This window comes from Bos javanicus, chromosome 10, assembly GCF_032452875.1.
Source record: "Bos javanicus breed banteng chromosome 10, ARS-OSU_banteng_1.0, whole genome shotgun sequence".
NCBI classification, from domain to species: Eukaryota; Metazoa; Chordata; class Mammalia; order Artiodactyla; family Bovidae; genus Bos; species Bos javanicus.
In genome coordinates, this window is record NC_083877.1 from 82,280,204 (window position 1) to 82,304,746 (window position 24,543).

The window sequence follows — 24,543 nt, forward strand, 5'->3', positions numbered from 1 at the left end:
AGAGGGCCCAGGAAACTTGCCTGTGGAGGCTGATTTGGCTGCCTGGGTCCCCCAGTACTTGTTCAGGTGGTGAGGGGTGGGGAGGAAGAAGCCCTGTCAAGGGCTAAGGTGTGAGGCAGGAAAGAGAGTCCGGTTTTTTGTCTAGAGTGAGTCCAGCCTGAATTCAAGGCTGGCTCCATCACTTACCAACTGTGCCATCCTGAACAAGTTACCTGACGTTTCAGAGGTAACCTAAATGGAGACAATGATACAAATCCCTAGAATTTTGATAAAGATTGAAGATAATGTATAAAAAGGCTAATCAACACAGGCAAAGGCTAACTTTCCATTATCATTAATGCAAAATTTTAAATTATGAAAATTTTAAATTCTTGGGCAAATATTTTAAGCTTAGTAATAGACAATATTGGCAAGGGTGTGATCAAGCAGGCACCTTCATATAGTTTTGGTAGGAGTATAATTAGTACAAAAGCTGCAAAAGACAGCTAGGCATTAAAAAACAGTTTTTTAATGCATATACCTTTTGATATAGCAATTCCACTGCTCTGAATTAAGCTTATGAATATATCAATTTTAATTAGGATACTGGATTGATTGCTATAGTACCCAAAATAACAGTGGCTTAAATACAGTAGAGACATATTTCTTTCTGGAACATAACAGCTCAGCTTATCTAAGGCTGGGATGATGTGTGTAGGAGAACAGGAGGTTGTGATTCTGTGGTATTGAGAGGTTTAGGTTCCATATTTTTTGCTCTACCATCTTAGAATGCTGCCCTCAACTGCATGGCAGAAAGCAGCGCCCCACTACGTGGGAAAGGAATGGGGGACATACCCCTTCTCTTTAAGCCACAACCCTAGAGTCCCATTCATCACTTCTGTTATATCCCACCAGCTAGAACTTAATCATATGTTCATAATTAAATGCAGGGGTGTTGGAAAATGTAGTCTTTATTCTGGCCAGCCATGTGCTACTAAAATCCAGGGGCTATATGACTAAAGAAAGCAGAGGAGTTTGGTTAACAGGGACCACCGAACAATCTCCGATACAACACTCATTTACATAGGCCTAGATGTAGGCATAAGAGTATTCATTGCAGCATTTTTACAATTGGAAAAACCCTAGAAACAATCCAAATGACATCTACAAGTCCAAGATTGATTAGAGAATGATACATTCATTCAGTGCAATATTATACAGCTATTAAAAATGAAAGTGGCAGATATTTATCTACCAATGAGGAAAGATATCCAAGATATAGGAAGTGAAAAAAGGGAGTTGCAAAACTACTAAATAAAATGTGAAGATACATATATGTGAATGAGGTGCTCACAATTAATGGAAGTATATATTTCAGAGCAAAATGAAAAGGGCAGTTGGGCAAATTTCATGTTCCATTTCTCATCCTTCTGACTAAAGTTCTTACCATGTGTATACAGAGTGGTTTACCAGTTGGGGTACAAATACTTAGATTTTTTTCATTTCCAGTATTTCATGCAGGTACCCACCTGCTGGAAGCCCAACACCTTCTTCTTCTTGAAGCCTCAAGTTGCCCTGTGGACTTAAGGGGATTCAGTCCAAAGGGCCAGCCTCCTTCCCAGTGTCAGGCAGAGACTGGGGTGTGGGTGCTGCTTCTGGGACTAACATGGCATCGTCGTGACACAAGCAGGTCCTGTGCTGCTCAGTGGGACCTGCCCCAGGCCCTGCTGGGGTGATATCCAGCCTGCCCAGGTCTGGACATGGGGATCCCCAAGGTCCCGGCCTTTGTACGTTACAGTTGTGTGCTTTGTTGTTGTTTCCTAAGCATGAGTGTTACACCAACTTTCACAAGTCTGTGGGATTTTCTAGCCCAAGACACACACGAGAGAAATGGTCTCCGGCCTCCTGTAGAAAGATACTGAATTAGTGTATATCAGCTCTTTTTTTCTGATGAACTTCTCCTTGGGTCTGTGACTCCTTTTGTCAACAGGAAACCTGGGTAATGACCACCCTAGTCCATTAGAAAGTTCTAATACTATAGTGAAGTGAAACGAAGTGAAAGTCGCTCAGTCATGTCCAACTCTTTGTGACCCCCATGGACTATACAGTCCATGGAATTCTCCAGGCCAGTTCTGGAGTGGATAGCCTTTCCCCTCTCCAGGGCATCTTCCCAACCCAGGGGTTGAACCCAGGTCTCCCGCATTGCAGACGGATTCTTAACCAGCTGAGCCACAAGGGAAGCTGATCCCTTCGCCAGTGGATCTTCCCGACCCAGGAATCGAACCGGAATCTCCTGCATTGCAGGCGGATTCTTTATCAACTGAGCTATCAGGGAAGTCCAATACTATGAAGCATTATCAAGTCACATGTTTTTGTCTCTCATGATACTTTTCACCTGCATGATAATGTTCAAAAATTAAAAGCATGACTTTTGTACAAATACAGGATAAACTCATGTCCACAACTTCATTCAATTCACTCATTAAGAAGGGAAACAGCAAAACTGTGAGGCTGGTTCTCAGAGCTCTGGAGTCATTGATGTTTACATAATTGTACTAAAGAAGGAATATTGGCTACATAGGTTGGATACAAATCTCATTAACATCCTCCAGGCAATTAGTCTTCACCTTTGAGGTTATCTTTTCTTCTAGACAGGAATCATTTGCTACACAACTCTACAAGACAACTTTTACCTTCAGGTTCTGAATGCTTAATTAATAGGAAATAGAGTAGTCAATGGCACCCCACTCCAGTACTCTTGCCTGGAAAATCCCATGGACGGAGGAGCCTGGTAGGCTGCAGTCCATGAGGTCGCTAAGGGTCGGACACGACTGAGCAACTTCACTTTCACTTATCACTTTCCTGCATTGGAGAAGGAAATGGCAACCCACTCCAGTGTTCTTGCTTGGAGAATCCCAGGGACGGGGAGCCTGGTGGGCTGCCGTCTATGGGGTCGCACAGAGTCTGAAGCGACTTAGCAGCAGCAGAGTAGTCAAACAAACAGGACATCCTCCTAGAATGTTAGATAATCCTTGGGTGAGCCGGTTAAACAGGATTTCAGGGTGACATTGAAAGGACACACAGATAACCCCTTAGCCTTGTTTTCAGGTTCTGGGTGGTTTTCTTAATGCTTGTCAGATAACCCTTACAGCCACAGTACCTGGTCACGGGCACAGCCTCGCTGCCCTGGGGCAATGACTAAACACACCCGCCATTGTCAGGCAAGCCCTGGAGAAGGCGCCAAAAGTGGAGGCGGGGTATCAGTGGAGAAGGGTCAGACTTTCCAGTTCTGTCCACAAGGTCCAGCGCTTTGACCACAAGGCCGTGTGTGCATGCTGAGTCACTTCTGCCATGTCCGACTCTTTGGGAACTTACAGACTGTAGCCTGCTAGGCTCCTCTGTCCATGGATTCTCCAGGCAAGAATACTGGGGTGGGTTGCCATTTCCTCCTCCAGGGGATCTTCCCGACCCAGGGATTGAACCCACTTCCCTTGCGGTTCCTGCATTGCAGGCAGTTTCTTCACCGCCAAGCCACCAGGGAAGCCCCGCCCACAAGGCCCTTCCCGGTTAATCAGACAGTCCTCCTGCCGGTCTGCTCTCTAGGCTCCCCAAGTTCTCCCAGCTCAGGGCCCAGAAGAGCGGGTCCCTTCTCTGAACCCCTACGTGGCTCTGGATGTTCCTCGTGGCCCTTTCTGCCAGTGACTTCTCTATAATTAGGATGCACAAATGTGCTGTCATTTAAGAGTATTGGCTTCTTTTGTTATTTCCTGCGGCCTCTATAGTATCCACAAAGTGCCCAGCATGTAGCAAATGATTAGCAGACATGATTAATACACACCTCCGTGCATCATCAGAGGCCCCAGGTGCCTTCTGCAGACATGTTCTTCCCTCCCTCTCTGCCTTTCCTCCCCTCCTGACTGCTCTTCCTTGTCCCAGCTCTTCTCCACCCAGCCTTTGAGACTCCATCCTATGCTGCATCCTCCAGCGAAGTTTCTTCTCCATACTCACAAGGCATCTTCCTTTCCCCGATTTTTCTCTGTACCTGGGCCTCCCCATCCCTCTGCACTGTCACAGGTCACTCACACTTCATGCTGCCAGCCCAAGGGTCCTGGGCTCCCAGAAACTCGGGCCAGGTCTTAATCCCCTCTGTGCTCATCGCCGTGCTTCGCACCTAGTGATGCTAAGCGAATGCTCCTGGGCTCAAAGAATAGTCGTGTGAGTTCAGCCGTGGCTGCTCCTGACTTTGGCAGCAAATTCTTCCTGGTTTATTGTTGGCAGTGCTCCAGGGTCCACCCATTACCTGCAGGAGTTGGGCCTCAGAGGGTTTGGGGGGCACCTGATGTCTGTCCTCTCTTGCACTCATGGGGGGCCTGTGGTCAATGGTCAACCTCAGCTGGAGCAGGTCCCTTCCTGCTCAGTCAGCAGCTTGTCTCTTTCTCAGTTGGGGGAGGGGATTGCGTAAGGCAGTTGCTGTGGGGCCAGCCTGCAGCCCGCACAGGACACGGAGCCTGGACCTGATGCAGAGGAAAGCGTCCCTCAGTGTACTTTTAGAAAGCACATTGACGCCCTTGAGCTGCTCAACAAAGGCCCGCCTCCCCTTCCCCTGCAGCTGGCTTCTCCAGGGGAAACAGCAGGGCTTTGCGGCAGAGGAGCCCTAGATACAAGTTACTCAGCATGTGGTCCATGGACCGGCAGCATCAGCATAGCCCAGAGCTGCTGAGAGATGCAGAATCTAGGGCAACACCAGACCTCCTGAATCAGAAGCTGCAGTGAGGGAGATCCCTGAGTCGTGCAAAGGCCAAGAAAGTGTGAGAAGCAGGCTCTAGCCAGTCCTCGGGCTCATCAGTAAGTGATGAGCCCCACTGGCCCAGGCCCAGGCGCTGAACTTGTAACACCTGCCATGGAAGGTCCTGACAATTCGATCGGGAGTGCTCTAAGGTTCTAACACTGGGGCTTGGACGGTATTTTGATTGCTTTATGGCAGGAGACTGGAAATGCTCAAATGCTGTTCTCTTCTTTATTCGCAGGGAAGAGGAATCAATACCCCACTTTATTAATAGTTGGGCTGTAACCCAGTATCCTCTTTGCAGAGCTGCAAAGGTTAGGAGCCTGCAGCCACCATCCCTTATTCCACTCCAGAGTCCCCATCTCAGGATGCACAGGAAGACAAAGCTGAGGGCAGAGCTGAACGCCAAGGACTGTAATAAACATGAGGATCTGGATTCGGTGAGCCACAGCCCTCCCTTGGAGCACGGGTGGGGGTGGGGTGGGCACGGCAGGAGCAACAGTGCATCCACACCTCCAAGCAGTCCCTTGGTGCCTGCTGGCAGAGCACTGAGTCCTCAGTGAATGTCTTGTCCTTGTCTGTTCAACTGTCCACAGAAACTTTCTTTTGAGATACTTTCATTTTCCTGAACTACTTTACTGAGGTGTAATTGACATACCATGAAATTCACCATTTTAACTGTACAATTCAGTGACTGTCAGTATCTTTACAGGCTTGTGCACCGTCCCACAATCTAATATCAGAACATCCCCATGACCCCAGAGAGGAACCTGATGCCCATTGCAGTCACTCCCCTTCCCCACCCCTGGCCCCTGGCGCCACTAATCTCCTTTCTCTCTCCCCTTCCCTCTCATCTCCTTCCCTAAATGTCCACAACAGTCTGGGTTCCGTCACTTTTCTCCCCAGATTTCCCAATTTCCCCACAGGGCTCAGCACTGGACGCTTTCTCCTATCAGGGGAAGGAATGATTTAGAAATGCCTGGAATTTAGATTTCGAAGATAATTTAGAAGTTCTTGGCACGTAGTAGACGTGTCATACATATTTTAGAAGGAAAACAAAATATCTGCCTTTTAAGTGTTTTCTGTGCTTTTTGTGACCATTTTTGTGCATTAAATGTTTCAAGTGCCTTTTGTAAGAAGGGGGAGCAGTGAGCTCAAAGGAATGAGCCCTTGAGTGGGGATGTTTCAGACCCGGTGGCCTCCACTAACCACCATCAAGCATGGGAGAGCTGATGAGCTCATTGCTCACCAGGACATGGATCCTCCTCAAACCCGTCAACAAGTCATCAGAGCTAGAAGCATGCCGCCCAGCTTCCAAGCCCTGACTCTGGGCCAGGGGGTGGCCGTAGAAGGAGCCCCTGCCTTGCCTGGCCTCCTGCTGTCACCAGCCTTTCTCTGGCTCCACAGTTTCCCTGTTTCTGCAGCCTTCCGGGCCCTCTGCTGTGGACGTTTATCGCTCTGATTGTCAGGCATCTGCTTCAGCCCTTTATTCAGAAGTTAGACACCTCCTCCTCCCTTTGGGGAGCACTCACTTCCCTGTGACATGTATTAAGTGATTGCCTTTCTGCTTCAAACTTACCCTTTCCTATGATGCCTTGGGACTTCATACCTTCCCTGCTCCCCTATGCAGAGAGGAGGCATTAAAGGGAATCTAAGAAGGGTAAGAACCTGCCTAGGGCTTTCTGTCTCCTTGCCTCCCCTCCACCAGCTTTATTGAGATATAATTGATATTCAAAATCGTGTAAGTTTAATGTGTATGACGTGTTGATTTAATACACTCATATCTTGCAAAAGAATTACTACCATAGTATTGGCAAGCACCAGTATCATCCTTATTATTTTTTAAAACTTTACAGAGGTATAATTTATGTGCCATAAAAGTCACATATGTAACATGTACCTTTCAATAATTGCTAGTATTATTGACAATTGTGCAACCACGCCACAACCTTATCTTACCGCATTTCCATCTGCCCGTAAAGAAACCAGAGCCAGTGAGCAGTCGCTCCCCATCTGAGACAACCACCAGTCTCCTTTCTGTCTCTGGATTTATCTTTTCTGGACATTCATAAAAATAGAAGCACACAATCTGTGTCCTTGTGCATCTGGCTTCTTTCACTTACTGTAATATTTTTGACGTTGTTTCATGTATCAGCAGGCATCAGGACTTTTGTTCCTTTTTTACTGTTGAATAGTATGTACTCCAGGTGGAAATACCACGTTTGTTTATCTATCAGCAGCAACACAGTCCCTATGGCAGCAGCTGAATCCATTAGCAGTTTTTCCAACCCTAGTTGAACCAGCTGTATTGTATCCCCCTCAGCGATACCAGGGCTTCCCAGGTGGCTCAGTGGTAAAGAATTCGCCTGCAATGCAGGGGACATGAGTTCGATCCCTGGGTTGGGAAGATCCCCTGGAGAAGGAAATGGCAGCTTTTTTTTTTTCCAGTATTCTTGCCTGGGAAATCCCATGGACAGAGGAGCCTGGCATGCTGTAGTGCGTGGGGTCACAAAGAGTAGTAGGGGTCACAAAGATACCAACGACCAAGTGACTCACCAACAACAGAGATGTTGTTGGTGGACTCACCAACCAACCAGCTGGCGCCCCCTCCTCAGAAGTCTGCTTCCCAGAGCCCAGGATCCCTTCTTTCAATTTCTAAGCTTAAATAATTTCAATATCTTCCTTTTCTTCCCCAGTCCTAGAGTTTAGTGGCTGTTTCAGGCAGTTGCTAACTTCGCAACCCATTAGAATTCTTTTTATCTTCTCAGGTCCTCAGTTAACAAATTTATAAGAGTTGGATTCTAAAGAAAACTGAGGGCCAAAGAATTGATGCTTTTGAACTATGGTGTTGGACAAGACTCTTGAGAGTCCCTTGAACAGCAAGGAGATCCAACCAGTCCATCCTAAAGGAAATCAACCCTGAATATTCATTGGAAGGACTGACGCTAAAGCTGAAGCTCCAATATTTTGGCCACCTGATGTAGACAGCCCATTCATTAGAAAAGACCCTGATGCTGGGAAAGATTGAAGGTGGGAGGAGAAGGGGACGACAGAGGATGAGATGGTTGGATGGCATCACCAATGCAATGGACATGAGTTTGAAGAAGCTCTGGGAGTTGGTGATGGACAGGGAGGCCTGGCATGCTGCAGTCCATGGGGTTGCAAAGAGTCGGACACGACTAAACAACTGAACTGACTGAGGTGTAGAAACTCTTTCTCGAAATTCCTCACCATTCATAGAACTGCAGCTGTTGTGATCTCAACTTGTGGTCCGAGTGGGAACAAACAGCTCTGCTGCCTCCTGCCTCCTCGGAGCCTGTCTGTCCAGAGGCGAGCGTGGCCGTCAGGTGGACGAGTCAGAGTCCTTCCCTGTGGTTTTTTTTAATTGAAGCTTCGCCAAAGGAGTGAATGCTGTCTTCTCTATTGGTGATGTGGCTGATGGTCGGCCTAGGAGCTGTCTGAGCCTGGACAAAGCGGGCCTGAAAGGACCCAGCTGGCAACAGGGGCGGAGGGGTGCAGATCTGAGAACCTGCAGAAATGCCTTCTCTGAATCCTGGGACCCCAGTTCCAAAGGGTGATCCACGCAGCGGCCAAGCCTGACTGTGTGAGCCAGCCTCAGTGTCTTTCTACAGAACTCCACCCCATTCCCTCATGCCCCTAACCCAACCAAGCTGGAAGGAAGTTACCAGGCACAGTCTATGCCTCCTTGAAGGCAGAGCATTCCTATAAATTATTTTGAAATTCTTCTGCATGGAAGATTTGTCTCTCCTCACCCATTTATTTATGTTTCTAATCATTTCTTTTACTTTTTTGGTGTTACTTTGCAGTCTGTTTTTTTGAATTTATTAAAATATAGTTGATTTATAATGTTGTGTTAGTTTCTGGTATACAGCAAAGTGATGCAGTTACACACATATATATATATATTCCTCTTCTTATTCCTTTGCATTATGTTTTCTCACAGGATATTGAATATAGTTCCCTGTGCTATGCAATAGGCCCTTGTTGTTTATCCACCATTCTCTATATAATAGCTTGCATCTGCTAATACTAAACTCCCAATTAATCCCTCCACTACCCCTTCCCCTGGCAACCACAAAGCTGTTCTCTAATCATTTCTTTATATCAATATGGACTCGTGGAAATTTATTTCATACCTTGGGTTATAATCTAGCCCTATATTTTTTGTTGTCAAGTTGTACCAACTTCGCTCATTGGGAGTTCTTTCGCTTCCCCGCTCTGTCCCTTTTATAGAACCCCCCATCTCCACCCTACCCCCATTATTGTGAGTTGGGTAATTTTTGCTTTATTTTGCTTTTTCAGTACTTCCTTTCTTTCTGGCACTACAAGGCGCTTCAGGCTGATCTTGGAAATTTCCTGCTGCAGTCCTGGGATCTGCCCTTTTTCTCCTAGGGGCCCTTGTTCCTTTTATTAGAGACTAGTTCTAGCCACCAAGATCAAGGGGCCAAGTGTGCTCAGGTAGTTAGCATTTATCCCTACATTATAGAGAAAGAAACTGCAGCTGGGCGAGACAAAATAATTAGCTCAGAGTCACGTGGCTACTTTACTCCAGCCTCTCACTGGAGAGCATCTGTCTGCCTCCCCTTCCTAATTATTAGTCTCAGACTAAGCACCGTGTGTCCAGGGGGATTGCAGGAGAAGAGAGGTTGTACCCATGCTGTCGCTGCTTCTTGTACACAGTAAAGCACTGTGCTCACACGAGTGTGGTTACTGTTATTACTGCCTCATATTGTTCTCTTACGAAAGAAAGTCTCTTTGTGTGTCTGCTCCGGAGCCCCAGGCACATGCCATGGGCTGTTAGGATTTTTTTCCAGCCTCCTCTGTGTTCATCCCCAGCTGGACCCAAGGTGCTCAGAGAGTCTCTGGCAGGCGCCAGCAGCCCTGGGGTCACAGTGGGTCAGCACCGCCACCTGCCATCTGGCCTTCCTCTTCCACCTGGGCCGCAACCCTCTGCCGGGGTGGGAGGGGGGGCTAATGCCTGGAAAGTGCTAGAAGGCTGTGCCCCATGATGAAGTGAAGGCAGGAGACTTGAGAAATGAGAAGCCAACCAGCCAGAGGAAGTGGGAGGGCTGCACGCCCACAGGCAGGGCTGGGGCCTCTGCTCCCTGCTCGCTGACACCTGCCCAGGGTGGGCTGCCTACTCAGGGCAGCCTGGACACCCCTAAGTACGGCCTTGCAGCCCCTGAGCACATCACTCCTCCGTGGGTCCCTTGGGGCTGGGCAGCCCCTGTCCCAGTAATTCATTCCCTTCCAGCCAGGGCTTTCCTTGGCTTCTCATGTTTTACATGAGCTGGAGGGGTCATCCACCCTGCCGGATGCTCTGAGCTTTGAAATCTTAGGAACCGGAGTCCATGGGACTGGGACCTGGCTTCCCAACTTGCCCTGCCAGCTCTCCTGTCACACTGCTAATTGTATGACGTGGCTTGAAAGAGGGTGGTGAGGATCTGAGTTGGCTGCTCCTCCCAGGGACCTTCAGACCCTGGGGGAACAGTAACTGGCAGGATCCTGGACCAGTCTCAGTTTTCCTCTCTCTGAAATGGGTCAAGAATCCTACTTTTTAATGGGGCTATTGTAAGGATCAGAGTCTCTCTTGAAATCCCACATGGTTAATATGTAGCAAATGCCAAGCAATGTCCACTCCTCTCCCAATATTCCTTGGAACCTCTCACCTGCCACCTGATGGAGGCGAAGTTTGATCCCAGGGAACCAAAGAGTTGGCTCAGTGTGGGGTGGTTGCCCACCTGGCTCACCACTCAGAAAACTACCTTGCCTACAGATCGAAACTCGCTTGCCCACATGCCTGAGGTGGGTCAGTCCAGCTGCCCTTCCCTCTGTTCCTGCTAGAGTCTAAACGATGGAGAAGGAACTGTGTATCTCACCCAGATAACTTGTAATAATTAGAGAACACTGCAGAGTTGCAAAAGCCCCTGTTTCTCCAGGTGGAATGTTGCTCTGCAAGTTACAACACAGAGGAATTCTGCCGGTAGGGTTGACAGGAACTGGGCTTTTGTTTGAGGCTCGTGGTGCCACCTCTGCAGTGCCAAGAACTTGGCTAGCCAGGGTCCTGAAATGAGAGAAAAGAGAAGACTGCAGGTCCAAGAGTTTTCTGGGCAGCAGAAGGGAACAAATGTGTTTTATGGTACTTCATTGAATAAATGATGGATTTTCACTCTTGCAAAAGCATTTTAACATAGCTGACTATTGAGGCTATTTCCAAATTTTCTGTTTCGTAGATATTGCTGCCACCAATATTCTTATATATACATTTTGACTATCTCTGACTATCATTGGACTATATTTCTAGAAATGTCTTTCTGGTTCAAAAGATATGGACATTTTGCTAAGTATTGCTACTTCCACCTTTTGGAGGCCCATTATTAAGAGAATACCCACAACAAAATAGCAGGCTTGCCAACATTGTAAATCTTTGTTTTGTGATCACTGTTGGTCTTCTGGGTCCCAAATTCTTTTTTCCAAAACGTCATTTGGTGAAAGCTTTTAGAATCAGCTTATAGTTTCTGCTTTATTATTTCTAATGACATTTTCTCAGAAGCCTCACTCTTGATTTTCCTGACCCCTTACTCATTTGTCCTGGAAACATACCCCCATTTGAGCTGGAATCCTGTGCTCAAAGTTCACCCCAACATGTTCATCCAGAGCTAGTTTTTCTAAGGGCAGATTTCAGCCAGGCAACATTTACTAGGTGCCCTCAGCCTGAGCAAGACATCACTATCCAATGAGCTGGGCCATGTCCAGGGGAAGCTGGGCATCCTGAATCCCATGGGAGGCAGGTAGGTGCCCATGATGGGGGCTGGGCAGGCCAAGAGAAGCAGGGTCTGGGAGACGCTTGGTTGAATAGATGATGGCAGGAACTGGGAAACTGGATGTCAAAGGCAGGACTCCAGGCATAAACGAAGTCAGGAAGCTATTTCCCATAACAGCAGGCTGTTGCAGTGAGTGATAAATGCAATAGCTGTGATTTATTGTTTACTGTTTGCCAGACATTTTTATATGTATTTCAGGTATATTATTTTCCTCAATTCTTACAGCAACTGTAGGGGATGTATACTACAGATGGCCCTGACTTAAGATCGTTTGACTTAACAATGTTTCGACTTTACTGTGATGCAAAAGTGATATGCATTCAGTAGGAACCGTACTTTGAATTTTAAGTTTTGATCTTTTTCTGGGCTACTGACACGAGGTTCGATCCCCTCTCCTGATTCTGGGTGGTTGTGGCAAGCTGCGTCTCCCAGACAGCCATGTGGTCACGAGGGTAAACTACTCAAAACCTACCACCATTCTGGACCTAGATAACCATCCTGCTTTTCACTTTCAGTACGGTAGTCAGTAAATCACATGAGGTATTCAACACTTTACTGTCAAATAGGCTTTATGTTAGATGATTTTGCCCCAAATGTAGGGTAATGCGTTTGGAGTGTGCTTAAGGTGGGCTGAGCTAAGCGATGATGTTTAGTAGGTTAAGGGTATTAAATGCTATTTCAACTTGAGGATATTTTCAACTTACAGTGGGTTTACTGACCATAACCCCATTTCTAAGTATAGAAAGATCTGTATTTATATCCCCACTGTACAGAAAATGAGGCCAAGAGAGGGGAGATCACTTTCCTGATGTCACCCAGTGAGTAAGGGGCCAATGTGGGGTTTGAGCTTGTAGAGACATTCCACCCCCTCTCTCCCGAGGCAGGAGCAATGGCTGAATGAAGCTGCAGTTAGTGACAACCACAGAGGCCACCGTCAAGTGTGTAGGGCAGAGTCATCCCCCAGAGCTCTTCAGGGTGGACTCTCCAGGGTTCATAAGAATTAGGTCCTGCAACTGTGCAAGCAAAGTTAATCCAAAATCCTCATGGTCTTTACTTACATTCTTCTAGCCCAATGACGAGGACTACAGGTCTCTCTTCAAAGCCCTTGGGAAAACTCCTACCTTTCTAGTTCTGTTCTCTTTCCCCTTCTATCAGACTTTTATGAGGTACATTGACACACCCTCTCAGTAAAGTCTTCCTTGCTTCTCCCATCTAATTTGCTCCCCTTTGCCCATTACAGAATGGGTTTCTTTGCCCAAGACAATAATCATTTTGTCTGGGCAGGTTCATTCTTTGGAGAGCTGGGGGCAGGAGCAGGGGAGGGAGTGAAAACTCACAGGTGGAACTCAGATCCACTGGAATGCTCAGGGGGTTGGGTACAGCCCAGGAGCATTCACATCCCATTGCATTACAAAACGGGGAAATGTGCCCAAAGTCAGAGGCTCTGTGCTGCGGCAGGCCATTAGCAGCCAAGCCAATATCTATTCCCTTACCTCTTTTCCTTGCAAATACAACCCTGATTTGATTTAACCAAGGGACCAGATTCAGATGGTGAAAACCAGATTCAGTGATTGTGCTGTGCTTAGTCACTCAGTCGTGTCCGACCCTTTGTGAACCTAAGGACTGTAGCCCAGGTGCCTCTGTCCATGAGGATTCTCCAAGGAAGAATACTGGAATGGGTTGCCATGCCCTCCTCCAGGGGATCTTCCCAACCCAGGGATCGAACTCAGGTTTCCCCCACTGCACGCAGATTCTTTACCGTTTGAATCAAATGTGGTTAGTCTTAGCCAGTAATGATCTTCTAATTGATTTATCAATCTCCTTTGGAACTGGTGGTAGCCCTGGGATCTGGTTTGGTCAAGGATGCTGTGGTAGGTAAAATAACAACCTCAGAAAGATGTCTGCATCCTAATCCTCAGAAATTGAGAATATGATACTTGATAAAGGGGACTTAAGGTTGTAGAGGGAGTTAAGATTGCTAATCAGCTGACCTTTACATTGGGAAAGTATCCTGGGTTATCCAAGTGGGCCCAATGTAACCACAAGTGTCCTTTAACATGGAAGGAGGAAGCCAAAGAGTCAGCGTCAGTGTGACTCAGTGGGAGAATGGCTCAGCCAGGCATTGCTGAATTTGGAGATGGAAACAGGCCACAGTTGCCCCTAAAAGCGAGAAAAGGTAAGGAAATGGATCCTGCCCTAGAGCCTGCTGATGGAATGCCGTTCTGCGGACACCTTGGTTTTAGCCCAGTGAAAGTCATTTCAGACTTCTAGTCTCTAGAACTGGAAGGTAAATATGTTGTTTTAAGTCACTAAATTTGGGGTAATTTGTTACAGAAGTCTTAGGAAACTACTACAGACACATAAGAGAAACTCTATTGAGGGGTTTCTGCAAAAACTTTTGCTTTTCTGATTAAAAAAAAAAAAAAGACTGGTTCCATTCTGCTTGAAAATAGACACGATAGCAGGGGCTGTGGCAGCCCTCTTGTGACCCTTAGGTCACAGCATGAAGATGAAAAGACATGTTTAACTGAGAGTCAAAACAAACTAACAAACCTGGGACCTTGATTACGTTGGTGAGTTACCAAAATAGTCTGAGAACTGTGACCTTCCACACTCTTTGTTATGTGAGAATGATACTGTTTAAGCCCTGTCAGTTGGATCCTATTACTTACACAGTCCATCAAAATTTTTATTGTAGCAGAAAATCGGAATGAATCAAAAGAAAAAGGAAATACCATATTCTGAGCACTTATTGTCTGTTATGCATTATAGGAAGTACTTATCTGATCTCACTTATATGACCTAAGTGGGAGGGGAGACAAGGAGGTGGAGGATACACAGCCCATTCCCAGCCCCAAGGCTTTAGGGAAAGCTAGGTAGGCCCCAGATCTCAGCCCTTCCTTGGAAAGCCTGATTCCTACCTCTGGAGTCTGGAGAGGAAGTGGGGACTTCTAGCAACCCTCACACCTGAGGAAACAGTGAGACTTTCCTGGGCAGGGGCTAAAATATGGACTCCTGCCACCTGACCTCAGCTTGAAGCCGTAGACTGATTTCTGAAGGACTCCCTGAAGCCACTGAAAATTTAGAGAAGCAGAACTAGCGTCTCTGTGACCTTCTCCAGAGACTGGGGAGAGGGAGGGAGGGTGGGTCTTGTTCTCTCCAGGCTGAGCAGAAGGCTGCAGTTCAGGGCAGGGTTATAGTGATGGAGACACAGGGCTCAGCTCCCAAGACTGCTTCCGCAGAGGCTAAGGGAGCCTTTTCACACTGTGTACCCACCAGAGGGGCATGCGGTACTGAGACTGCCCCTGCCTTAATGCTGGCCAGCAGTGCGGTTGGTAATAACAAAGCAGTCACTCTCTCTTGAGCGCCTGGCAGCTGTGGGTCATAGCTAAGTGCAAAGTAAATAGGAGCCCCAGCACCCCTTCCTGCCGGGCAGGATGGGAGCAGGACAGAGATCAGAGAACAAACCTAACACCCGTTTAACACTGTAATACATGATTTATAAGAAAGGTACATATTGTTTGCTGTTCATCCCTGCTTCTGGCCCAAAGCTCCTAAAACCCTTGAAATTTTCTGTGAAGAGAGACGTAAAGGTGTCTCTTGTCATGTTAGTGAGGTGACGCTTGGACCTGCGCCTGAGGATGGTGCTGCTGGTTGCTGGAAGAACCGATCACTTTCAGCCCCATCCCCCTGACCATGGGGGAAGGGAGAGCGGCTGGAGTCTGAATCAATCGGTCTTGGCAAATGATTTCATCCAGCGTGCCTATGTAATGAAGCCTCCAAAGAACCCTGAAAGGATGAGGTTCAGGGAGCTTCCTGGGTTAGTGAACACGTGGAGATACAGGGAGACTGTCTAGCTTTGAAGACATGGAAGTCCTTCCCCCATCCCCTCCCCTACTCGCCGCTTCCATCTGACTGCTGCTGAGTTGTATCCCTTTACAATGAATAGGTGGTATGGTGAGTAAAATATTCTCTGAGTTCTGTGAACTGCTCTAGCAAATTATTTGAACCCAAAGAGAGGGTCATTGGAACCTCCAATCTATAACTGGTCAGTCGGGAACATAGGTGGCAACCTGGAATTGTGATTGGCATCTGAAGTGTGTGTGTGTGTGTGTGTGAGTGTGTGTGATGGGGAGGGCAGTCTTGTAGGACTGAGCCCTTAACCTGTGATTGGCATCTGAAGTGTGTGTGTGTGTGTGAGTGTGTGTGATGGGGAGGGCAGTCTTGTAGGACTGAGCCCTTAACCTGTGATTGGCATCTGAAGTGTGTGTGTGTGTGTGTGTGTGAGTGTGTGTGATGGGGAGGGCAGTCTTGTAGGACTGAGCCCTTAACCTGTGATTGGCATCTGAAGTGTGTGTGTGTGTGTGTGAGTGTGTGTGATGGGGAGGGCAGTCTTGTAGGACTGAGCCCTTAACCTGTGATTGGCATCTGAAGTGTGTGTGTGTGTGTGTGAGTGTGTGTGATGGGGAGGGCAGTCTTGTAGGACTGAGCCCTTAACCTGTGATTGGCATCTGAAGTGTGTGTGTGTGTGTGTGAGTGTGTGTGATGGGGAGGGCAGTCTTGTAGGACTGAGACCTTAGCCTATGGAATCTGATGTCACCGGTGGGTTGAATGTCAGAATTGAATTCAACTGTAGGACACCCAGCTGGTGGGGGCACTTGCTAGGATGTGTGGGACTCCGCCCCACTCCCCCAACAACACACGTGTTGAAAATTGGTGGCTACAATCTTTAGTCGGTGATCAGAAGTGGGATCACAGTCAGAACACTTTGAATACTCTTGTTAAGGGTCTGCTGTGTGCCAAGTATTTGAAATTACAAAGAAGAATGAGAAAAGTCCTGGCCTTCAGGACCAACAGTTTCTACTAGTGAACAGTAGTGCTGTTTCTACTGTGGAGAAACAGTAGATAAGAATGACTCCAGCCAGGCAGAAGGTGCACAGCACCACGAGGAAGACAAAATAGATTCCCGAGGGGCAGAAAGGATTATAAGCTCACTCAACCGGGAGGCCCTGGAGAGCTTCCTGGAGGAGGTGCTATGAGGAGGAGGCCGCAAGGAAGCCACTCTAAGTGGAAAGGATTGGCATGAGAAGAGGAAACGTGGGATCCCAAGTGCAGCCTGACTGCAGCGCAAGGCCCAGGTAGGGTGGCAGCTGATTGTTGGGCTGAAGAGACAGCATAGAGCCGGATGCGAGTCTGGAACACTGTGCGACAAGCCATGGAGGGCCATTAATAGGGAAATAACCTGAATAGAACTATGTTTGGGGGATTTAACCTGGCTGGAGAAGATGAAGAGGGAGATCTGAGAGCCTTCCCGAAGGACAGGAATGCCTTGCGATCTTCCAGCCAGAAACGGAGAAGGCAAACAACGGTAGGGGCAAGGGGCAGAGGGGGCGATGAGGGCCGACGCTAGCCCTAAGGTGCCCACCCTGCCCGCCAGACCCTCTGGTCCCAACAAGTACGACCAAAAGAGCTTATGTTGTTGCACAGAAAGCCATACCTTCGTTCATCACCAAGCAGCACTTTCTTTGACAAGACGAACCAAAGTTTAAAGTTCTGGAAAGTTAAAGCAACATAAAATATAAAGAAGAATTCCGTCATTAAAAAAGATGTTTCTGCTTTAGACAGACCCAGAGTGATCTGTACTAGGACTGAGTGTTGAATGCAGGGAGTGGACATAGAATCATGTCCCCCAACCCCTCTCCGCTTCAAGTCTCAGAATGCCCGAGTGCTCTCTCTTCAGGCGTGCACACCCAGCTGGGAGGTGCCCTTGACTCTGTTCACGCGTGTGTGGACTCAGCTCTGACACAGCTCTGAGTGTGACACAGCTCTCACACGCAGCTCTGAGAACCCCCTCAGGGGGCCATTGGTGGAAACACATGCTCTGATGAAGGGGCGGTGATAGGGGCCAGCACCGTCGCCTCTGAGACTAGCATCCAGGATGCCACGGTGTGTGCAGCTGAGCTTTGGCAGGCATTTCCCCCTCTTTTGGCTGTGCCAGGTCTTCGTTGTGGCACGTGGAATCTTGTTGCCTTAGGCAAGGTCTTTTCATTTGCAGCACACAGAATTGTGGCGTCTGGGCTTTGTCGCTCTGCAGCATGTGGGTACTTCGTTCTCAGACCAGGGGTCAAACCTGCATCGCCTGCATTGCAAGATGGATTCTTACCACCAGACCACCACGGAAGTCCCCTGCAGGCATCTTTTGTTGAGCTAAATGACCCAGGGTTACCAGAGTCCGAGCTCATACCACTAGTCATGACAGGCCAATAAACCCAGAGATGGGTTAGTGGGGCAAGGAAGAGCAACTTATTTGGAGATCCAGACAACTGAGGGGTGCTGGACTAGCATCCCAAGGAACCATCTTCCCTAAGTTAGAACTCAGGCTTCTGATATACAGAAAAGGGGTGGGATAAGGTCCTGGCCAGACTCAGAGGAGATGTTTTTCGTACAACCATTCATAGGTGGGCTTGGTCAGGATGTTTCCTGCGAGCTAAACAAAAGTATTTTAGCTTAACGCTCATTACCTGGGAGGCAGAGTTTCTAGAGAAGGGCCGTTATGTATACTTTACGCTTATACACAATATCCCTTTGGTGATTAGCCTGTAATAGGGGTCAAAAGTTCTTCCCTGTTACACTCCCACTTAAAATGGACAACTAAATGGTTTTTAGTGTATTCATAATTTGCACAACCACGTCCTCAATCAACTTTAGAACCTTTTATCATCCAAACTGAAACTTTGTACCCACTCAGTTCAGTCACTCAGTGGTGTCTGATTCTTTGCGACCCCATGGACTGCATGTAGCATGCCAGGCCTCCCTGTCCATCACCAACTCCCGGAGCTTACTCAAACTCATGTCCACTGAGTCAGTGATGCCATCCAACCATCTCATCCTCTGTCGTCCCCTTCTCCTCCTGCCTTCAATCTTTCCGAGCATCAGGGTCACTTCAAATGAGTCAGTTCTTTGCATCAGGTGGCCAAAGTACTGGACTTTCAGCTTTAGCATCAGTCCTTCCAATGAATATTCAGGACTATTCTCCTTTAGGATGGACTGGTTGGATCTCCTTGTAGTCCAAGGGACTCTCAAGAGTCTTCTCCAACACCACAGTTCAAAAGCATCAATTCTTCAGCGCTCAGCTTTGTTTAGGGTCCAAGTCACATATCTATACATGACTACTGGAAAAATCATACCCTTGACTAGACAGACCTTTGTTGGCAAAGTAATGTCTCTGCTTTTTAATATGCTGTCCAGGTTGGTCATAGCTTTTCTTCCAAGGAGCAAGCATCTTTTAATTTCATGGCTGCAGTCATCATCTGCAATGATTTTGGAGCCCCAAAATAAAGTCTGTCACTGTTTCCATTGTTTCCCCATCTATTTGCCATGAAGTAATGGCAAATCACTTCATGTACCCACTAGCTGGTCCCCATTTCTCCTTCCCTCCAGCCCTAGGCAGCCAGTCTACTTTCTGTCTGCAGATCTGTTGATTCTTAGCACTTCGTATAAATGAAACAGTGCAATCTGCGGCCTTTAGTGACTGGCTTCTTTTGGGCAACCGTGCTCTCCAGATGCATCCACATGTCGCATGAGTTGGTAGCCTCTGTAGCCTAATGCTCTGCTGGGTGAAACCAGCACATTTTTATCCACTCACCTGGTGATGAACATGGGTTGCTTCCATTTTTCAGCAGTTGTGGACAGTGCTGCTGTGAACATTTGTGAACATGTTTTTTAAGCAAAGATGTGAAGGGGACGAAGGCATTAATCACACACAGCTGTGTAAAGGCCCTAAGTCCGGAGCCTGCTCAGTGTGTTTGAGGAAAAGCGAGGAGGCAGAGATGGAGGGAGAAGAAGCTAAGAGAAACAGGTGGTGAGTCAAGGGAGGTTCTGGCAGCCGCTATAAGGATGGGAGTAACGTGAGGATCGCTGGGTGGCCTTGAGCAGGGAGACACATGACCTGACATCTGTCTAGTCCTCTGTGTTGTATCAGCGTGTTTTCTGAGTTCAGGGGAGGATGAGGCTGGAAGAAAGAGAGGAAGAAAGTGAGGAGAGCCCTGAACATGCCAGGAAGGCCCAGGGGGCAGAGGGGAGAGGCCACAATCCCCGACACCCAGGAGGTGAAGCCTGGTCGATGCTGGGATGACCCCGAGGCAAGACTGGGCACCTCTGAGTTGGACAGGCTTCCCCATTCCCATCCTCCTTGGATGAACACTGATGTTTCTTTATCCAGAGCGTGCCTCTGAGAAGCGCATCCTGTCATCCTGAGGTGGGCAGGTGACGGGAGGTGGGCTGCTCCTGTCACTCGCTCAGGAGGCCCACACCTTCTGACATCTGCTCGCCCTCCCTCTGACAACGGCCACCCCCTCCCTCGCTCACAGTGACTTGGCTTTCACCTCAGGAACTCTTCGAAACAGTTGTTTCGAAGGCAATCTGCTAAGATGGTTTGTGAAGCGCCGTTTTCTCTGCCCATCTTGAGGGGGGACGGCTCCTTCCGCCACTTGGTCAAATTAAGGAGTGGGGCTGATGTCCTTTGACATGACTCTGTCCCCCCGGCCTCAGTGACTGTTGAGCAATGCGTACAATTAAAGTCAAAACCCTGGATTTTCCCTCTCCAGCATCCACAGGCTGCAGAGAGTGGAGCCTGGGTCTCTCTGCACCTAAATGATTCGGTGGAGTGAGTGTCACTGTCCAAGGGAGAGAAAGTGAAGCCTGGAGTACCAAGCATCTGTGCTGCTGGCTGGATACTCAACCAAACACTCAATCAGGGCACTGGGCCTTTAAGACAGAAGAAAACACATTCTGGCAGGGTGGAGCCTGGCCCAATTATCCAGGTGCTGGGAAGTTGCTGGGGCCTGCCTTTGTTAGGATCAGGTCTTGGTGGTTCTGGTTTGCAGTTCTGGCAGCACCAGCCCCGCTTCCCTACTTCCCGCCACACAAGGAAGGTTTGGCAGCGGTGAGCATCCCTCCCACCCACACACCCACAGGCTCTCTGTCTTTCCAAGCCCAGTGTTGACAGCTATCATTTTCAAACTCCTCTTCAGGCCTTTTTTCTTCTTCCTTTCAAGTTCAGGCTCTTCTGTGGTTAAAATTATCTCTTCTACATTCTCCCTTTCCTACCTGTCAGCCTGTGCTGGGGGAGCAGCCGAAAGTAAGGAAGAAGGCTGACCTTTGGGGGTGAAGGTGAGGTCACCCAGTCTGTTGACTGAGCAAGTGTTTCGAATCCTGTGTATGTGTGTGTGTGTGTGTGTGTGTGTGTGTGTGTGTCTGTCCTGAGCTAGAATTGGTGACTCTGAAAAGAGGGTCCAGGCTTCCCATGCCTCCAACCCCCACCTGGTATTCCAGCTGCACACAGTAAGTCCTTGATAATAACGGGCAAAGATTAAGAAAGGGAGTGTATTAGCAGGAGAACTGGCCAGAGACTTGGGTTCTAGCTCCGACTTCACCTGAAGCTTTTTCAAAGCTCCTTAACTTCCCCAGCTTATCCACTTTCTATAAAAGAAGTCAATAATTCCACCCTCACCTCCTCTGGCTACTGTGAGACCAATGAGATAATTGAGCAGACATTTTCTTCCAAGGACCAAAGAATAGAACCAGCTGGGCAGAAGTCATAAGGGGGCAGATTTTAGGTCAAAATCAGGAAGAGATTTCTATTAACCAAAGTGCCCTCTAGAGGTCCCCTAATTGAACAAAGAAACTTCTGTTCTGGGAACTGCTCAAGCCAGACAGATGGATCCGCTGACGGATGTCCTGCAAGAGGGGGGCTGACCCCTGGGCTGTAAGGTCCCTTTGAAATGTGAGTGGCTCCATTTTGGTGGATGTAGAAGGGCTTCAGAAAGAATCTGCATGAGGCTGGAAGTCTGTTGGCTTTTCTGCACATTTCCCAGGAGCCTGGCCAAGTTCAAGTACGGAGGGTGGGCACCAAAAGCCAAGGGAGAAGAAACTGCCAGCCTGGGCTCTGGTGTCACAGAACGACCTTGCCATTCCAGCAGGCACCCGGAATCCAGAGCTTCTGCGTCTGCCGAGTGCCCTGAGCAAAGATGCAGGCCCTTTCTGCTGGGGTCCCCGCTGTGGGCCGACTCCGGTGGGAACCACCTCTCTGAACCTGCAGAGCCTAGGCTCCTCCGGCTGGGCCACATGTTCCCAAGGGAGGCGGCCGATGGTAGGACTGGCCTGTCAAGGAGATGCCAGTGTCCAGAGAGGGAGGCCTGATACCCTCCACTGTGAAATCAGACCCTGTAAAGCTGGTACAGGAGGGGCCTCCCCAGGAGACAAACCCGCCCTTCCTTCCTGGTGGTTCTTGGCTATAAACTTTGATCAAAGAAAACACTATCTTTCACATCTTTCCCTTCAGCTCCAAGACTAAGAATTAGACCCTCTCCTTTTACCTCCTAAGGGTCCTTCGGGGAGGATCCTCTTCCATTCCACAAGAATTGACTCAGTGTGACTGGGTAGACAGCTCCTGCCATTGGTGCTCCTGAAGGAGCCTGGTCGTCTTTTCCCTACCATACACACCCTCTGGTCTCTGCTCGCCCACCCGCCATGCAACAGAAATTTTCTTCTGTAACTTGGGGAAGATAAAATATTTTTGGTAGGGAAGGGTTCAGAGAAGATAAAGGGGTATCCGACATCCCTTCTCTTGGTTGGTCCTGTGGACTGGCATACAGCCCAATTTGGGAGTTGAGGGTGGGTAGGGATGTCACGAACCAGGGCTCTTGGCCTTTCCCAGGCAATAGAAATTGACGAGAGGCCAGACCAGAAATTCAAGCAAGGCTCTATTGGGGCCCCTGCTGCAGCAGGAGGGAGAGAGAACAAACAACCGATTCCCTTGCTTGCTCACTCCAAGAGGGGCAGGCGAACTTGTTCCTTATACGGGGTGAGGGTAGGGATGTGTCCAGGGGTCGGGCAGAGGCTTTTTGTCCACCCTTTAGGTGTTGGTGTGTGCAAGGGGTATGCTTAGTACCCTGTTTTTGCTCCAGACTCCTCAAAAGTAGCAGTTGAGTGTTGGGATCTTTCTCTATCTTTGGGGGCCAGAATTTGCCCTGACTGTGCGCGCACACATTTTTAGTCCCATACAGTTTCTTTGTGTTTTGTTGCTCGAGGATGGAGTTTCAGGTGCAAGTGCTGCAGCAAAGGGTCCTGGGACTCGGCTTGTCTTGCGGAGGGCAAAGGTTGAAGTTGAGGAAAGCTTGAACACAAATACAAGCTCCGGGGCTCAAGAGGTGTGCAGCTGGGACTCCCCTACTTGAAGCCCAGCTCCCTCGGTGCCCCGAGGACTAGACGTGTTAGAACATCTGAGATAGTCACCGGTGTTCATGTGCCCGCGGTGGATACCAGCAAGAGGGAACTGAGTGGAGAGTAGAGATGGAAGAGTGGAGTAGAGATGCTGGGCAGCATAGGGAGGGATCTGGACCCCTTGGGAAGTAAGAAAGGAGAGAGAGAGAGTGCAAGCTGCTCTGAGAAGAAGTTTTGCATGAGGGAAGGAGAGTAATCAGAGTGGAACACGTGTTTGGTTTAGTTGGGTTTTTTTGTTTTTTTTTTTTAAATATGGGAGAGACAGAAACATGGTTATAGTCTGAGGAGGAGAAGCTCACAGAAAAGCAGAAGATGAACCATTAGGAGAATGGAGATAATTAGTGGATCAAAGACAGGCGAGGGGAGGGAAGGGATCTTGAACGCAGAAGGGATTTTCCTGAAACAGGACAAGGGAGGAGGAAGGCAGGAAGGAGGTAGAGATCCACCCAGGAGCCTTCATCTCACGCATGAAATGGGAAAGCCCCTCGCTGTTCCCTCTGTAGGCAAGGGGTGCGAGGAAGTGCCAGGTCCAAAGTGGCCGCAGTGGGGCGTGAGGGGGGTTGCTGCACGGGATGCAGGGACCTTGGGGCTTGAGGATGTGCCAAAGCCACCACAGCCAGGTGTGAGCCTCAGCTGGGACTCCATAGACGGGACAATGGGAAATGGCCTGAGAATCACCAGTGGCACCAGTGAGTGTAGACATCTACCACCCTAGGGAGGGCTGGCCCAAAGACTCCAGAGCCCCACTTCTACCTCTGTTCCCAGGACGCCATAATGGATGGATGTTGGGGAAACTGGAAACTCTTGGGGTTTCCACTGTCTGATTGGTGGATCACCTGGCTTAGGAGTTGATGAAGGTGGGGAAAGCAGGCTAAAGACTCACTGAGGCTCTTGGGAAGAGCAGAGTATGTTTTTATTGTTTTATTTATTTTTGGCTGCCCTGGGTCTTCATTGCTGTGTGCAGGCTTTCCTGAGTTGTGGTGAGCAAGGGCTATACTCTAGTTGAGGTGCCCAGGCTTCTCATTGTGGTGGCTTCTCGTTGCAGAGCATCAGCTCTAGGGTGCCGGCTTCAGTAGTTGTGGCCCACAGGCTTAATTGCCCTGTGGCATGTGGGATTTTCCCAGACCAGGGATCAAACCCATGCCCCCTGCATTGGCAAGTGGATTCTTAACCACTGGACCACCAGGGAAGCCCCAGAGTATGTTATTAATTGCACCACCCACTGCTCCAGAGAGCAGATATTGAAGGCAAAGCCAATTGCTCAAGACTCATTGTTTCCTTGAGACGCAGCTGCTGCTAAGTCGCAGAGTCTAGTAGAAAAATGATGAGGGATTAGTGCTCAGGATATTAGGAGGCCAGCCTGACTCTTGCCTCTGAAAGCTGTGGGACTTCGCTTAGGTCATTGGCCTCAGTTTCCTCTTCTTCTTGGTGTGTATTTGTGGTCATGTCGTGTGGTGAGGGAGCAGCTTCATAGAATTAGAGCGAGAAGAGTGAAGAGTCAGGTTCTTGTCTCTTCTCCCCACCCCACCAGTAAGCACAGATTTCCTACAGATTGTAGGAGGAGGACCTGCATGGACTGGTCTGCCTAGTGCCCAAGGGCCCTGTGTGCCCCCCAACAACCCCCCACCCCTGCTGCTACCATCAGACACA

At 48.6% G+C, this 24,543-nt stretch overlaps 1 protein-coding gene across 2 annotated transcripts in view; it reads left to right on the forward strand.

Annotated features, from left to right (window-relative positions):
- Positions 1-20,457: 20,457 nt before the first annotated feature.
- Positions 20,458-24,543, forward strand: part of SIPA1L1 (signal induced proliferation associated 1 like 1) — a 520,024-nt gene continuing 515,938 nt past the window's right edge. For both annotated transcript variants that reach the window (XM_061429305.1, XM_061429299.1), the window contains exon 1: positions 20,458-20,554. The gene's annotated coding sequence lies outside the window, so the exon portion shown is untranslated. The remainder of the gene's footprint in view (positions 20,555-24,543) is intronic.